This window comes from Nerophis ophidion, linkage group LG17 (genome assembly GCF_033978795.1).
Source record: "Nerophis ophidion isolate RoL-2023_Sa linkage group LG17, RoL_Noph_v1.0, whole genome shotgun sequence".
Lineage (NCBI taxonomy): Eukaryota > Metazoa > Chordata > Actinopteri > Syngnathiformes > Syngnathidae > Nerophis > Nerophis ophidion.
Genome location: NC_084627.1, coordinates 33,983,671 through 34,000,996, shown reverse-complemented (window position 1 = coordinate 34,000,996; position 17,326 = coordinate 33,983,671). Strand labels below are relative to the sequence as shown.

The following is a 17,326-nucleotide window of genomic DNA, read 5'->3' as shown; positions in this document are numbered from 1 at the left end:
TTTTCTTGCGGCCCAGCCTCTCCCGGACTCTGCATCCAGTGGCCCCCAGGTGAATTGAGTTTGCTCTAAAGGGACATAGGGGGAAATTTTTTTTGGGGGGGGATATTTATTTATTTTTTTGTTTTAGATATGCATCTCGTGCGCACGAGAAACTATCTTAGAAAAAAAAAAAAAATATATATATATATATATATATATATATATATATACAGTATATGTATAAAATTCCCCCCCAATTTTTTCTTTTTCCCCATGTCCCTTTAGGGGCTCTGTACAGAGGTCTGACTGAACACTTTTGGTTCAAATTAGGGGTGTAAAAGTTCAGGAAATTAATTCTACAATAATCTTGCATTAATCATGTATAAACACGGATTAGTCACACACTTTATTTTAAGCGCGTATGCTCCTTTACTTTATCAGCACTGGTTGTTACGGTCAGTGATCAGGTCACTCTTTTACTTCATAATTCATCCCGACTGGTCTTTAGATAAAACTGTTACCAAGTTTCAAACAAATAAATAACATGCATCTGACTCATACTTGCCAACCCTCCCAAATTTTCAGGGAGACCCCTGAATTTCAGTGCCTCTCCCGAAAATCTCCCGGGACAACCATTCTCCCGAATCTCTACTGATTTCCTGCAGGATAACAAAACACGCCCCCTCCAGGTCCATGCGGACCTGAGTGAGGACAGCCTTTCGTCACGTCTGCTTTTCTTCCATATAAACAGTGTGCCGGCCCAGTCACGTTATAACATCTACGGCTTTTGGAGAGTGCACATGTGCACACAAGACAAGAGGGAGACAAAGCAGAAGAAAAAAGAAGAGACAGTCATGACGACGACGAGTAAGACGAAGAAGTACGCTTGCACATCATCAGAGAGGGTGTTGAGCATGGTTAGAAAGATAGTGACAGAGAATAGAACGAGGATGGACAATTCAACCCTAAACTCACTCCTTTCCTGCAAATTAAATTTCACAGATGCTGCCCATACCTATGCTCCTTCAAAGGCTGTGTTACTTGTTGCAAAACATTGCCTTTTCAAATACAACAATGAGTAGAGGAGTGTTATGTGTGTGTATGTGTAACTAAATGAACACTGAAATTAAAGTATTTATTATATATATATATATATATATGTATTGGTAAACGTATGTATTGGTAAATGTATGTATTTACATGCTTAACAATGCATGTGATCAAGTACTATGAATTTGACAGAGACTTTCATGCAATTTCATAAAACACATGACTACACGTGGTTAAAAAAGCCAGAATTAGCCAGAAGGCTAGTTTTCGTCTCTAGTCCACTGGTGATGATGTAAAACAGGCAGTAAAATTACAATTTAAAAGAAAAAGAAAAGAAATGGAGAGAAAAAGAAAGAAAAGCACACACGTTAATCAATACATGGTAGTGTTGGTCCTCTTACCTTAAAATGGTAATTAATTACAGAATTAGTTACTCAGCAAGGTAACTGTGATACTATTTTTCATTTATTTTACAAACCCCGTTTCCATATGTGTTGGGAAATTGTGTTAGACGTAAATATAAACGGAATACAATGATTTGCAAATCATTTTCAACCCATATTCAGTTGAATATGCTACAAAGACAACAATTTGATGTCCAAACTGATAAACATTTTTTTTTTGTTGCAAATAATCATTAAGTTTAGAATTTGATGCCAGCAACACGTGACAAAGAAGTTGGGAAAGGTGGCAATAAGTACTGATAAAGATGAGGAATGCTCATCAAATACTTATTTGGAACATCCCACAGGTGTGCAGGCTAATTGGGAACAGGTGGGTGCCATGATTGGGTATAAAAGCAGCTTCAATGAAATGCTAAGTAATTCACAAACAAGGATGGGGCGAGGGTCACCAATTTGTAAGCAAATTGTCGAACAGTTTTAGAACAACATTTCTCAACGAGCTATTGCAAGGAATTTAGGGATTTTACCATCTACGGTCTGTAAAATCATCAGAAGGTTCAGGGAATCTGGAGAAATCACTGCACGTAAGCGATGATATTACGGACCTTTGATACCTCAGGCGGCACTGCATCAAAAACCGACATCAGTGTGTAAAGGATATCACCACATGGGCTCAGGAACACTTCATAAAACCACTGTCAGTAACTACAGTTGGTCACTACATCTGTAAGTGCAAGTTAAAACTCTGCTATGCAAAGCAAAACCCATTTATCAATGGCACGCAGAAACGCCGCCGGCTTGGCTGGGCCTGAGCTCATCTAAAATGGACTGATGCAAAGTGGAAAAGTGTTCTGTGGTCTGACAAGTCCACATTTCAAATTATATTTGGAAACTGTGGATGTGGTGTCCTCCAGAACAAAGAGGAAAATAACCATCCGGATTGTTAGAGGCGCAAAGTTCAAAAGCCAGCATCTGTGATGGTATGGGGGTGCATTAGTGCCCAAGGCATACCATCTTGGTAACTTGAACCTGTTGCAGCCTCTTGGTCAGTTTGGAACAAGGCTGCATGGTGGCAAGGACTTTGCCAGCCCACATAATTTAGTTTATGAGTTTGAACATCAAATATCTTGTCTTTGTAGTGCATTCAACTGCAATATGATGGTAGTAAAAAAAATCCTCCTTTTTCATTGTCCCTTTCACTCTCTGTAAAGAACAGTTTCATTGGCAGCAAAACAGGCCCAGAGCATAATACTACCACCACCATGCTTGACGATGGGCATGGTGTTTCTGGGATTAAAGGCCTCATCTTTTCTCCTCTAAACATATTGCGGGGTATTGTGGCCAAACAGCTCAATTAATGGTGCCAGTAGATGGCACCATTAATGCTGGAAGGTACATACAGGTTTTAGAGCAACATACGTTGTCATCCAAGCAACGTTATCATGGATGCCCCTGCTTATTTCAGCAAGACAATGCCAAGCCACATGTTACAACAGCGTAGCTTTGTAGTAAAAGAGTGCGGGTACTTTCCTGGCCAGCCTGCAGTCCAGACCTGTCCCCCATCGAAAATGTGTGGCGCATTATGAAGCGTAAAATACGACAGCGGAGACTCCGGATTGTTGAACGACTGAAGCTCTACATAAAACAAGAATGGGAAAGAATTCCACTTTTAAAGCTTCAACAATTAGTTTCCTCAGTTCCCAAACGTTTATTGAGTGTTGTTAAAAGAAAAGGTGATGTAACACGGTGGTGAACATGCCCTTTCCCAACTACTTTGGCACGTGTTGCAGCCATGAAATTCTAAGTTAATTATTATTTGCAAAAAAAAACAAAGTTTATGAGTTTGAACATCAAATATCTTGTCTTTGTAGTGCATTCCACTGAATATGGGTTGAAAAGGATTTGCAAATCATTGTATTCTGTTTATATTTATCTCTAACACAATTTCCCAACTCATATGGAAACGGTGGTTTGAATATGCTATTGCGTTTGATATGTTTATATCAACCGATTAAAGAACAAAAACACTATAAACAGTATTTTACAACTCAATATGAGCCTCAAGATATGCAAAGAAATTCAAATGCATCTAAAGAGTACAAAATTCCGTAAAGTAACAATATTAAATATTGAAAGTACAAAACCCAATACGGTACCAAAACATTTTAACTTTGGTAGAAAGACACAAAGGAACATTTGTCTTTTGATTAGTGCAATTCCCTGCACCTGTATACTGAAATACTGTCACACCGCGTTGAGGGATGTCTTGTCTTGTTTTTTTTTGTCTTGTGAATTGCATGTTTTATTTTGAAAAGCAACTCCTCTTGTTTCAGATCACTGGCCCTTCCTCTTGTGTCACCAGTCTGACATCATCCCCGACCCCTGATTGTTTCCACCTGTTTCCCATTACCCTCATGTGTCATATAAGCCCATGCCTCCCCTTTTTGTCTGCCAGATTGTCTCGAGCTTTCGTGCCTGTCTTGCTTCCATGTCTATGTCTATGCCTTGCCTCGTCCCACGCTTATTGTCTTGGATCCTGAATTCCCACGCTGTTATTTTGAGTTTGACTTCTCCTCAGAGTGAATTTTGTTATTTAGCTTTTGTTCAACCTAAGTGGTTAGTTATTATTTTTTCCTACTAATCTTTCCTTCCTCAAATTTCTTGAGTGATTTTTTGTTTACCTTTATTAGATTAAGATTAAGAGTAGAACATATAGTCATTTTTGTCTTCCTCCTGTTGGAGCGTTTTATGTTAAGTTTCATAGCAGATACGACGCAAATTATAATTTTTTGTCTTTGTTTTTGTATTTTCCTCCTTTTAGGAGTGATTTTCGATTATTCCTTTTTTTGGAACCTTTTTTGATGACCGTTTTTGTTATTCATAGATTTTGTATTACTCTGACTCTGGAGGTGAAAGAGCTGTCAAAATAAAAGCCCTACTAAGAATCCCTATTCTGCAGTTCATTCCTTAGTCCAAGCCTGACAAATACAGCCTGAAACAACTTTAGATAAAACTGTCAGCAAATCTGATGCAAACAAAAACATCCATCCATCCATTTTCTACGGCTTGTCCCTTTTGGGGTCGCGGGAGGTGCTGGAGCCTATCTCAGCTGCATTCGGGCGGAAGGCAGGGTACACCCTGGACAAGTTACCACCTCATCGCAGGGCCAACACAGATAGACAGACAACATTCAACAACTCCTTAAAAGACCTAACCTCGATCCTGACCTCATGGTAAACTACCGACCGGTGTCTCACCTTCCCTTTATTTCGAAAATCCTCGAAAAAATTGTTGCAGAGCAGCTAAATGAACACTTAGCGTTTAACAATCTATGTGAAACCTTTCAATCCGGTTTCAGGGCAAATCACTCGACTGAGACAGCCCTCGCAAAATTGACTAATGATCTATTGCTAACGATGGACTCTGATGCGTCATCTATATTGCTGCTCCTAGATCTTAGCGCTGCTTTCGATACCGTCGATCATAATATTTTATTAGAGCGTATCAAAACACGAATTGGTATGTCAGACTCAGCCCTGTCTTGGTTTAACTCTTATCTTACTTATAGGATGCAGTGCGTCTCCCATAACAGTGTGACCTCGGACTATGTTAAGGTAACGTGTGGAGTTCCCCAGGGTTCGGTCCTTGGCCCTGTACTCTTCAGCATCTACATGCTGCCGCTGGGTGACGTCATACGCAAATACGGTGTTAGCTTTCACTGTTATGCTGATGACACCCAACTCTACATGCCCCTAAAGCTGACCAACACGCCAGACTGTAGTCAGTTGGAAGTGTGTCTTAATGAAATTAAACAATGGATGTCCGCTAACTTTTTGCAACTTAACGCCAAAAAAACGGAAAGGCTGAATATCGGTCCTGCTAGACACCGACCTCTATTTAATAATACAACATTAACATTTGAAAACCAAATAATAAAACAAGGTGACTCGGTAAAAAATCTGGGTATTATCTTCGACCCTACTCTCTCCTTTGAGTCATACATTAAAAGCGTTACTAAAACGGCCTTCTTTCATCTCCGTAATATCGCTAAAATTCGCTCCATTTTGTCCAATAAAGACGCCGAGATCATTATCCATGCGTTTGTTACGTCTCGCCTCGACTACTGTAACGTATGATTTTCGGGTCTCCCCATGTCTAGCATTAAAAGATTACAGTTGGTACAAAATGCGGCTGCTAGACTTTTGACAAGAACAAGAAAGTTTGATCACATTACGCCTGTACTGGCTCACCTGCACTGGCTTCCTGTGCACTTAAGATGTGACTTTAAGGTTTTACTAATTACGTATAAAATACTACACGGTCTAGCTCCAGCCTATCTTGCCGATTGTATTGTACCATATGTCCCGGCAAGAAATCTGCGTTCAAAAGACTCCGGCTTATTAGTGATTCCTAGAGCCCAAAAAAAGTCTGCGTGCTATAGAGCGTTTTCCGTTCGGGCTCCAGTACTCTGGAATGCCCTCCCGGTAACAGTTCGAGATGCTACCTCAGTAGAAGCATTTAAGTCTCACCTTAAAACTCATCTGTATACTCTAGCCTTTAAATAGGCCTCCTTTTTAGACCAGTTGATCTGCCGCTTCTTTTCTTTCTCCTATGTCCCCCCCTCCCTTGTGGAGGGGGTCCGGTCCGATGACCATGGATGAAGTACTGGCTGTCCAGAGTCGAGACCCAGGATGGACCGCTCGTCGGGACCCAGGATGGACCGCTCGCCTGTATCGGTTGGGGATATCTCTACGCTGCTGATCCGCCTCCGCTTGAGATGGTCTCCTGTGGACGGGACTCTCGCTGCTGTCTTGGATCCGCTTGAACTGAACTCTCGCGGCTGTGTTGGAGCCACTATGGATTGAACTTTCACAGTATCATGTTAGACCCGCTCGGCATCACTTGCTTTTGGTCCCCTAGAGGGGGGGGTTGCCCACATCTGAGGTCCTCTCCAAGGTTTCTCATAGTCAGCATTGTCACTGGCATCCCACTGGATGTGAATTCTCCCTGCCCACTGGGTGTGAGTTTTCCTTGCCCTTTTGTGGGTTCTTCCGAGGATGTTGTAGTCGTAATGATTTGTGCAGTCCTTTGAGACATTTGTGATTTGGGGCTATATAAATAAACATTGATTGATTGATTGATTGATTGATTCACACTCACATTCACACACTAGGGACCATTTAGTGTTGCCAATCAACCTATCCCCAGGTGCATTTCTTTGGAGGTGGGAGGAAGCCGGAGTACCCGGAGGGAACCCACGCAGTCATGGGGAGAACATGCAAACTCCACACAGAAAGAACCCGAGCCCGGGATTGAACTTCGTATTTTGAGGCACATGAACTAGCCCCTGCCGCAAATAAAAACATGCATTTAGATCAGTGGTTCTTAACCAGGGTTCGATCGAACCCTAGGGGTTCGGTGAGTCGGCATCAGGGGTTCGGCGTAGGTCAAGACACACCCGATTCATCGTGTCAATAAAAACTTCTACCAATCGGTGTATTACGGATACGGCAACAGCAGAAGTCACACTGATTTGCAGGTGTGTAATTTGTTGTGCGTTTATGCACTGTGTTGGTTTTTTTCTTTGAACAAGGTGATGTTCATACACGGTTCATTTTGTGCACCAGTAAAAAAACATGGTAACACTTTAGTATGGGAACATATTCACCATTAATTAGTTGCTTATTCAAATGCAAATTAGTAACTTATTGGCTCTTAACTAGTCATTATCCGGCCATCCATCCATTTCCTACCGCTTTTAACGCCTAATTCGGCATGGCCTCATTATAACCCTAACACTCTAACCCTGGCCCTAACCCTCTAACACAGATCTGGGCAAATTAAGGCCCAGGGGCCACACGCGGCCCGTTAAGCTTTTCAATCTGGCCCGCCGGACATTCCCAAATTATTTTTTTTAGATCTTAAAGATGGAAACTGTAGCTGCCATTATGATGTGCAGTGATGTTTTCAAATGACCATAAGTCTTGAACTATACAACATATTTAAATGGTTGGAATATGCGCTTTTGCATGATATCTTAGTGACTAGTGTTGTCCTGATACCAATATTATTTCGATACTTTTCGATAGTTTTCTAAACAAAGGGGACCAGAAAAAAATGCATTATTGGCTTTGTTTTAACAAAAAATCTTAGGGTGTGGCGGACCGGTACTTTTCAGAAGCGGTATGGTACCGAATATGATTCATTAGTATGGCGGTACTATACTAACAGCCATATACCGTACAACCCTACTCGATACTATAGTAATCTAAGTCACAGCAGGTCAAGACGAGGCACCAAACAGTGTGGGTGGGGAGCGTTTCCACAGAGTGTTTCCAGAGCGGCCAGCCTGAAATGCGGGTGTCAGGGACAGACGTGGAAGGAGATTTTTACAACAAATTTCCAAAGCTTAGTGATATATATCACTAAGCTTATATATCGCATATATCAGATTGTAGATGTTTTTTGTTATTTTACCCTTCACGTTCATATTTCTTTGTGTTATTTGCATTTGGCTTGATTGTAAAATATGTCGATTGAGAGGGGGTGTGGCGTTCATATGTTCTCAATATTCAGGGTTTTATCACTAATAGAAAAAAGTTAAAATCCATTCCGTTTTTAAGGCGGTCTGTCATAACATTTTTAAAATTCAATCAGACTTTATTGTGTGGTTTTGTATTGGTTTTCTTAAAAATAGATATACCGGCCCTCAGACACGTTTTTTTCTCAAAATTTGGCCCCCTAGTCAAAATAATTGCCCAGGCCTGCTCTAACACAAACCCTAACCCTAACCAAATAACTCTAAATGAAGTCTTTGTTACTTAGAATATGTTCCCCTAGTGTCCAAAAACCTCTAAATTAAGTCTTTGTTACTTAGAATATGTTCTCCATACTAAAGTGTTACCAAAAACACATAACTTTGTCTTGAATTGAATGTTTTCTTTTTTTTTTTTTTACATTTCTCACTAAGAAGGGTTCGGTGAATGCGCATAAGAAACTAATGGGGTTCAGTACCTCCAACAAGGTTAAGAACCACTGATTTAGGTAAAAGGTTTAAAAACGTTCCCGGTTGACATTCTGACAATAAAATTGCATTTGTGTAGAAATATTGGGGTCTTTTATTCAGCTGATTTTAATTGTGCCAGCGAATAATCATCTGTGATTAATCGTAATTAATCCAAATTCCAAAATTAGAAAGCAACAATTAAATTTCCCTGACTCCAGCAGCCGGGGTGTGCAGGGAGAGTGCGTGAGCAGAGCATGATCCGCCCACCCAGCCAATCATCATCATCACATTTTCAATGGCGTCATCATTCCCACCACTTCTCTCTGCATGCAGCCCATGTTAAGGCAACATATAACACCTTGTGCTTCATCCAACCAATTGTTAGGAACGAAAAATGTCACATTCTCAGTAACGGCAATGGCGTTGCAACGATGGGAACAGTAATTATTTAGATTTCTCGTTACCGGAAAAAATAATGCAGCTCGTAACGCTGTTGTATTTAATGCCGTTATTACAAACACTGCTTAAGATGCTAAAAAAGTCCTCATTATTTACCCTATTTTTCGGACTGTAAGCCGCACTTAAAATCCTTTCATTTTCTCAAAAATCAACACTGCGCCTTATAACCCGGTGCGCCTAATGTACGGCATAATTCTGGTTGGGCTTACTGACCTCAAAGCAATTTTATTCGGTACATGGTGTAATGACAACTGTGACCAGTAGATGGCAGTCATACATAAGAGATACATGAAGACTGCCATATGATGGCAGTAAACACCACCAAAACTTTAAATGCTCCATTGAGTATATAGAACATTACACACGGCGCTCAAAAATCTGTCAAAATGTTTTTAGTACGACTTTGGTAAGTTAGATGGATTGTGGGCGCATCAAACATACGAGTATTATTAGGGGACGGCGTGGCGAAGGTTGGGAGAGTGACTGTGCCAGCAACCTGAGGGTTCCTGGTTCAATCCCCACCTTCTACCAACCTAGTCACGTCCATTGTGTCCTTGAGCAAAACACTTCACCCCTGCTCCTGATGTGTCGTGGTTAGAGCCTTGCATGGCAGCTCCCGCCATCAGTGTGTTTGTGTGAATGTGGAAATAATGTCAAAGCGCTTTGAGTTCCTTAAAAACGGTAGAAAAGCGCTATGCAAGTATTGACCATTTACCATTTTATTATGGTGTGTGAATAAGAATGATAATAACTCTTATTTGTTTGTGATAGAGTGATTGGAGCACATACTTGTTGGTCACAAAAAACATTCATGAACTTTAGTTCTTTTATGAATTTATTATGGGTCCACTGAAAATGTGACCAAATCTGCTGGGTAAAAAGTATACATACAACAATGTTAATATTTGCTTCACATGTCCCTTGGCAAGTTTCACTGCAATAAGGCACTTTTGGTAGCCATTCACGAGCTTCTGGTTGAATTTTTGACCACTCCTCTTGACTAAATTGGTGCAGGTCAGCTAAATTTGTTGGTTTTCTGACATGGACTTGTTTTTTGAGGATTGTCCACACATTTAAGTAGGACTTTGGGAAGACCATTCTAAAATCTTAATTCTCGCCTTATTTAGCCATTCCTTTACCACTTTCGACGTGCGTTTGGGGTCATTGTCCTGTTAGAATACCCAACTGCGCCCAAGACTCAACCACCGAGCTGATGATTTTTCCTGAAGAATTTGGAGGTAATCTTCCTTTTTCATTGTCCCATTCACTCTCTGTAAAGAACAGTTTCATTGGCAGCAAAACAGGGCCAGAGCATAATACTACCACCACCATGTTTGACGATATGAATGGTGTTCCTGGGATTAAAGGCCTCATATTTTCTCCTCTAAACATATTGCCGGGTATTGTGGCCAAACAGCTAAATTTTTGTTTAATCTGAAATCACATGGACAAAGATAAGTCCTTCTGGAGGAAAGTTTTGTGGTCAGATAAAACAACATTTTAGCTCTTTGGGCACAATACCCAGCAATATGTTTGGAGGAGAAAAGATGAGGCCTTTAATCGCAGGAAAACCATCCCTACCGTCAAGTATGGTGGTGGTAGTATAATGCTCTTTTTGTTTCACTAAAAAAAGCGTTTATCACTTGCAACATTTAAAAACAGTGCATTTGTAATAAAAAGTAGTTAAATTAATTTCCATTACATTTATTATTTTACATTAAATGTGTGCAAAACTGGAATATAAGTGCCCCATAATAAAGGAGCTGGTCTAACCTCTCAGTGAGGTGTCTCGCTGCAGTCAGGCAAATTTTAGAAACTGTCTGCATTTCATGATTCACAATAAATAAATCGATTATTGGCGTTTACTAATCGATTTTAGAATTGTCCATGTCAGAATTGTGGTTAATTTAAACATCAATTATTTCCCCCAACTCTACCTAATATACTCTATATGTACTGTACACTTACAGTACTATAAAAACGATTAGTAAACGCCAATAATCTATTTATTCATTATTTACCGATATATACAGTCATGGAATTAACACATTATTATGCCTAATTATGTAGGGATGCCCTGCTGGATGCATGAAACAATTTAACAAGGTTTTCCAAAATAAATAAACTCAAGTTGTGGAAAAAAAAGGCCAACATGGCACTGCCATATTTATTATTGAGGTCACGAAGTGCATTATTCTTTTTAACATGCCTGCAAACAGCAGCTTGGAATGTGGGACATGCCCTCCCTGAGAGAGCATGAGGAGGTTGAGGTGGGGGAGGGGTGTGTATATTGTAGCGTCCCGGGGGAGTTAGTGCTGCAAGGGGTTCTGGGTATTTTTTTTGTTGTGTTTATGTTGTGTTACGGTGCGCATGTTCTCCCGAAATGTGTTTGTCATTCTTGTTTGGTGTGGGTTCACGGTGTGGCGCATGTTTGTAACAGCGTTAAAGTTGTTTATACGGCCACCCTCAGTGTGACCTGTATGGCTGTTGACCAAATATGCCTTGCATTCACTTGTGTTTGCGAAAAGCCGCATATGTTATGTGACTAGGCTGGCACGCAAAGGCAGTGCCTTTTAGGCTTAATGGCGCTCTGTACTTTTCCCTACGTCCGTGTACACAGCAGCGTTTTAAAAAGTCATAAATTCAACATTTTGAAACAGATACCGATAATTTTGAAACCAATACCTAATTTCCGATATTACATTTTAAAGCATTTATCGGCGGATAATATCAGCAGTCCGATATTATCAAACAACCCTAATATTGAGTATCAGAATTTTTGGGTACCAGTTCCAACTAAAATTGGGTCAGGCTGCCGGGAAGACCATTGAGATTCTGGACAAATGATATGGCTATCGTTTTTTTTTTTTTCCCCAGCTGACCGTCATTATGACACGCTGTCACATTTCTCCCAGGCGCCGTTGCTACGTATCAAAAAAGACATTGGTAGGAGGTGAAAATCAGCTTAGAGTAATCACAAATAAGGAAGCAACACCCCATAAAAGTTAGTAACACAACCATATTTCCTCCTCAAAAGTCTCTCAAAGTCTCTCATATTAATAATAGTTAGTGTCAGTCTAAAGAGTTTACCTATGGCCGCTGCTATCGCGCTCCATCAACCGTCCTGCTAACGATCAAGTAATCCACATGCCAATATTATTCCAGTAAATTAATAGATAGAATAGAATGAATAGAAAAAATTAATAGATTGTGATCATTTAGTGAAAAAAGAAGGTTAAACAATGACAGCAAACCAAACCAAATAAGCACAGTTTAGCGCAGACGAGATACGAGAGCAAGTTAAAGGAGACCTTTGATGAAATGTCATCTTTTCTGACTTATGCATCTTGTCAACAATGTTGGATAAAGTCCACACAAGGGTGTATAGAGGGTGATGTCGCCAGGCTGACTGCCTGGCAACTACAGGCTTAAACAGTGATGTGGTGATTGACAACGGGTGCATGAGTCCAAATGAATCAGGTACGTGACATGAGGACAGGTGAAAACTAATGGTTTGTCATGGAAACAAAGCAGGGAGTGAAAAAACAGGAACTGACAAAATCCAAAAACGAAACAGAACATAGCCAAACTAAACATGATCACCAGGACATGACAAAAACAAATGCCAAGAGTGAATTGGTGATTGCTTATGGGGTACTCTATCAATGCCAGTTAGTGCTGGTATGACAAAGAATATGGAACAGAATTGGTGATCTAAATAGGATGGCTGAACCTTGGCAGATGTCTACAGGCGCCATCCAAATTTTAGGGACACACTGTATTACTATGACTATTACCCAACATACGTTTTGTTTATTCTCAGTTGCTAAAAAAGTTTAAAAAAAAATTGCAATACGCTAGTTCATGTGTAACCGGTGGTCTTTTCCTCTGCCTTGTGTGTAATGTGTCACGTCTATGGGATCATGTTTTGTTTTTGTCATGTTTGGTTTTATTTTTTGGACAATCAGTTCCTGTTCCTGCCCTTCCTTGTTTGTTTTATTACCATAGCAACTCATTAGTTTTCACCTTGTCCTCACGACACTGTCTTCATGTCTCACACCTGTTTGCACTTATCATAGCTATTATTTAAACCTGTAGTTACCAGGTGGTCAGCCTGGCGACTTTACACATACTTCCTTCATGCAATGCCATGCTGTTTAATCCCTCCTGCCCATGCCACGTAAGTTTTTGGTTTGTTTAGTTCTGCCTTTGTATCTTGTAGGTTTTCATAGTCTAGTTTTGTACCGCCATTGTGCGCGCCTTTTGTTTGCCTTTTTTGTAGTCTATTAGTGTATAAATAAAGTTGTACCTTCATTCACGCCCTGCTCGTGCCAACTTTCCTTTGCATCGGAAAAACAAACTATCCCATAGTCCAAGTCCTGATAGAATTTATTGAACAGGACTGACACCATGGGTTGCTCAGCTGCACTTTACTGATAATACACAGAATACAATTGTCGTGAATAACTTTTGCCACCGTCGAGCCCCTCTCCCGTTATCGTAAACAAAAGGGCAAGTTACATACAACAGTAAAATATAAACATACGTGATAATACACACAATACAATTGTTGTCAATAACTTTTTGCCATCGTAGAGCCCCTACACAAATATAATAATGAACAAGAAAGTGAACTTAAATGTTTAACAAGACAATACATTTTCTGTCGTCGCATGGACGTCTACCTCTCCCGTTATCGTAGACAAAAGGGAAGTTGGAAGGCGCGTCCAACGCATATAAAAAGACAGGTGTTACAGTAATTATTGCAGTAGGAGGAACAACGAGACAATGGTTCCACATTGACAAAACATCAAACAATATTCAGGTATTTACATGTAACTTACATATTTTGTGTAATTATAACAATAATACAATACTATAAAATACATTATTTACAATACGTAATTGACCCTGTTACACATGTAGACAAAGAATTATTGTACGCCAGAAAATACAGAGAATAAAGTAGGCATCGCAGTATACAACATGACTGAAGAGAAGCACATTGTGTTTCTGAAATCTTCACAGACCATTACAAGCGAGCCAATATTGCCTTATCTTCTGGTGTACGAAACACCTGTAATTATTTGTCTTTTGGACTTGAAAACATTTGCTTTTGATTGATATTTGCCAGTAAAGGGGAATTGCACTTTTTTGGGGAATTTTGCCTCTCGTTCACAATCACTAACAAAAAAACATGACGGCGGATGGATTTTTTCAATTCATTCTAAATATTAAAGAAACGTAAATAAAAGTCCGCTTACAGCGGAGCCAATGGGAGCTCTACTATTGTGGCCATAAAATCAGATAAGTAACCATTCCAAATCACTCAAAAAGTGCCAACAATAATCCATTTACATTTTGTGACTTGAATATTAACCAAATATTAGTGATATTGTTATTACAAACGCTAACGCAGACAAACTATTTATAGCGGCTGTCATGTCTTTGTGATCATGTTTTGTTTGGTTATGTTCTGTTAGTTTTTGGACTCTTTAAACACTCTTGTTTTGTCACCATGACAACCATTAGTTTCACCTGTCATGTGTTCGGACTCACACACCTGTTGTCAATTGTGACATATCTATTTAAGCCTGGTTTTTCAGTTGGTCGTTCTGGCGTCATTGATCGTTTCATGCTCGGTTCACTCAGTTTCATGCCATGTTTACTGCTTCATGCAATTTTCATAGTTCATGCTGCTCTGCTCTCGTCACCGTAAGTGTTTTTGTATTATGTCCATATTTCTGCTTTAGTGTTAGTTTTGTTCCTCAGTCAAGTTTTTTTGCTTCCGCTGTGAGCGCCTTTGTTTGCACTTTTATGGTACAATTAAAACATGTGTTTACCTTCACGCCATGTCCCGTCACCTTCTTTTGCATCTCGGAAAAACTATCCACGCCGAAAATGGCACCATAGTCCCCTTTTTGACAGCGGCGTCGTGATCACTTCTTGTGTCCCTCCGTTTACATCATCGACTGATCAGCTGCTTTGTCGTTTCCCTGCTCCCTGTAAGTTTATCGTAGATCCTAAATCATGCCTTCATCTGATATAATTTAATATTTAAAATGCATTTTTTTTAAATCCACCCGTTGTAATGTCTTTCATAATGATTGTGAACAATACAAAACAATAACGAAAAAAAAGTGCAGTTTCCCTTAAAGCATCTCATTTAATTCTAATTACTATTTTGTTATGAAAACCCCACAAAGTACAGCAGTCATTGTTTTCTAAAAGAGGTATATGTCCCTTATGTCCCTAAAGTTTGGACATCTAATATACGTACATTGCACAAAAAGGTTAATTTATTCAATTATATACGATATAGATATATACATTTCTTTTACAAATGATTAAAAAAATAAATGCATGTATTAATAATGCTGTATCGTATATATATATATATATATATATATATACTGTATGTGTATGTATGTATATATATATATATATATATATATATATATATATATATATATATATATATAAATAACTCTACAAGGTATGCATTTTATGCCTCTAGAATCAGACTTTACGGGAGACCCGGGCAAATTAAGGACCGGGGGTCGCATGCGGCCCATTAAGCTTTTCAATCTGGCCCGCCGGACATTCCCAAATAATGTTTTTACATCTTTAGGATTGAATCTGTAACTGCCATTATGTTGTGCAAGGATGTTTTACAAATTACCGTAAGTCTTGAACTACGGGGATGGCGTGGCAAAGTTGGTAGAGTGGCCGTGCCAGCAATCTGAGGGTTATCGGTTCAATCCCCACCTTCTACCATCCTAGTATCATCCGTTGTGTCCTTGGGCAAGACACTTCACCCTTGCTCCTGATGGGTCCTGGTGAGCGCCTTGCATGGCAGCTCCCGCCGTCAGTGTGTGAATGTGTGTGTGAATGGGCGAATGTGGAAATACTGTCAAAGTGCTGTGGGCTCCTTAAAAAGGGGTAGAAAAGTGCTATACAACTACAACCCATTTACCACTTACCATTTAACTATACAAAGTATTTCAATGGTTGGAGTCTGCACTTTAGCATGATATACTAATTACTACGGTAATCTAAGTAGTTACTATGGTAATCTAAGTAGTTACTATGGTAATCTAAGTCACAACAGCTCAGACGAGGCACCAAGCAGTGTGGGTGGGGAACGTTTCCACAGAGTGTTTCCAGAGCGGCCAGCCTGAAATGCGGGTGTCAGAGACAGACGCGGAAGGACATTTTTACAACAAATTTCTGAAGCTTAATGATATATCATTTTTTCCCTTTCGCATTCATGTTTTTGTTGCGTTTCGCTTGATGGCAAAATATGTAGATGGAGAGGGGGTGTGACTATCATATGTTGTCAATATTCAATGTTTTATCGTTCATAATTAATATTGTAAATTCCACATTCTTTATTTTCATGTACATTCTGGGTGTCTCATACAGTAAAAAGTAAAATTCCAGTCCGTCTGTCATAACGTTTTTAGCATTCAATCAGACATTATTGTGAGGTTTTGTATTAGTCTTCCTAAAAATAGATACACCGGCCCCCGGACACGTGTTTTTCTCTAAATTTGGCCCCCGAGTCAAAATAATTGCCCTGGCCTGCTTTATGGACATCCTATACAGTAGTCCCGGACTTTATTCAGGTCTACCACAGCATCCTCTGCTGGTGGCCAGCCTCCAGTCACCAGCATTAAGCATCAGTTGCATCTCAAAAGGAAATATATTGACTGGTTTTCTTTCTTTCTTTTTCTTAATTTTTTTTTAACATATTTCTATATTAAATTTAACAAAGTTATTGTTGCAATTAATACATTAAATAAAACAAGCCGGGTGTTTACTCACGTCACTGAATTCAGGAATTCGACGAAGCAAAGGATAAAACTGCTGAAGTCCACAAAACTTTTCAGTCCAGCTGGTGTGTGACAGTCACCGAGCAGCTGAGTTGACAGACATTCACTTTCACTTTCTTTTACTTTCCCTGCTGCCAAGCGCGTGCTCTGCAATATAAATGCGTCCTTATTCGGTCCGCCTCCTCCAGGGGAAGAGGCGTGGCTCTTGCTTGGATTCTTTCCTGGCGCATCAATGCTGGATGCCCATATAAGGAGTGTTTTAAAGAAAAAAATGTCAGCATATTTCGAGTGTTCATATTTCTAAAATACAAGGCTTTCACTGTCTACTGACTTTGTAATGGTATTTAATTTACAATGCAAATAAAACACTATATATATATATATATATATATATATATACATATATATATATATATATATATATATATATATATATATATATATATATATATATAGATTAGATTAGATTAGATAGTACTTTATTTATTCCGTCAGGAGAGTTCCTTCAGGAAAATTAAAATTTTCAGCACAATCCCATTCAAGTTTAGACAAACATTACAGGGAGACAGAACAGGATCGCTGACGGGTCTGCC

The 17,326-nt window shown here is 39.5% G+C and overlaps 1 protein-coding gene across 2 annotated transcripts in view; it reads right to left on the bottom strand.

The window, feature by feature from the left end:
* Positions 1–16,904, bottom strand: part of lmo4a (LIM domain only 4a) — a 30,191-nt gene extending 13,287 nt beyond the window's left edge. Inside the window, exons 1-2 of one of the 2 annotated variants that reach the window (XM_061876785.1) lie at positions 16,726–16,904; positions 14,742–14,901 (exon numbers count right to left, since the gene is read on the bottom strand). The gene's annotated coding sequence lies outside the window, so the exon portion shown is untranslated. The remainder of the gene's footprint in view (positions 1–14,741; positions 14,902–16,725) is intronic. The other variant, XM_061876784.1, reaches the window with a different exon arrangement.
* Between the last annotated feature and the right edge of the window lie 422 nt (positions 16,905–17,326).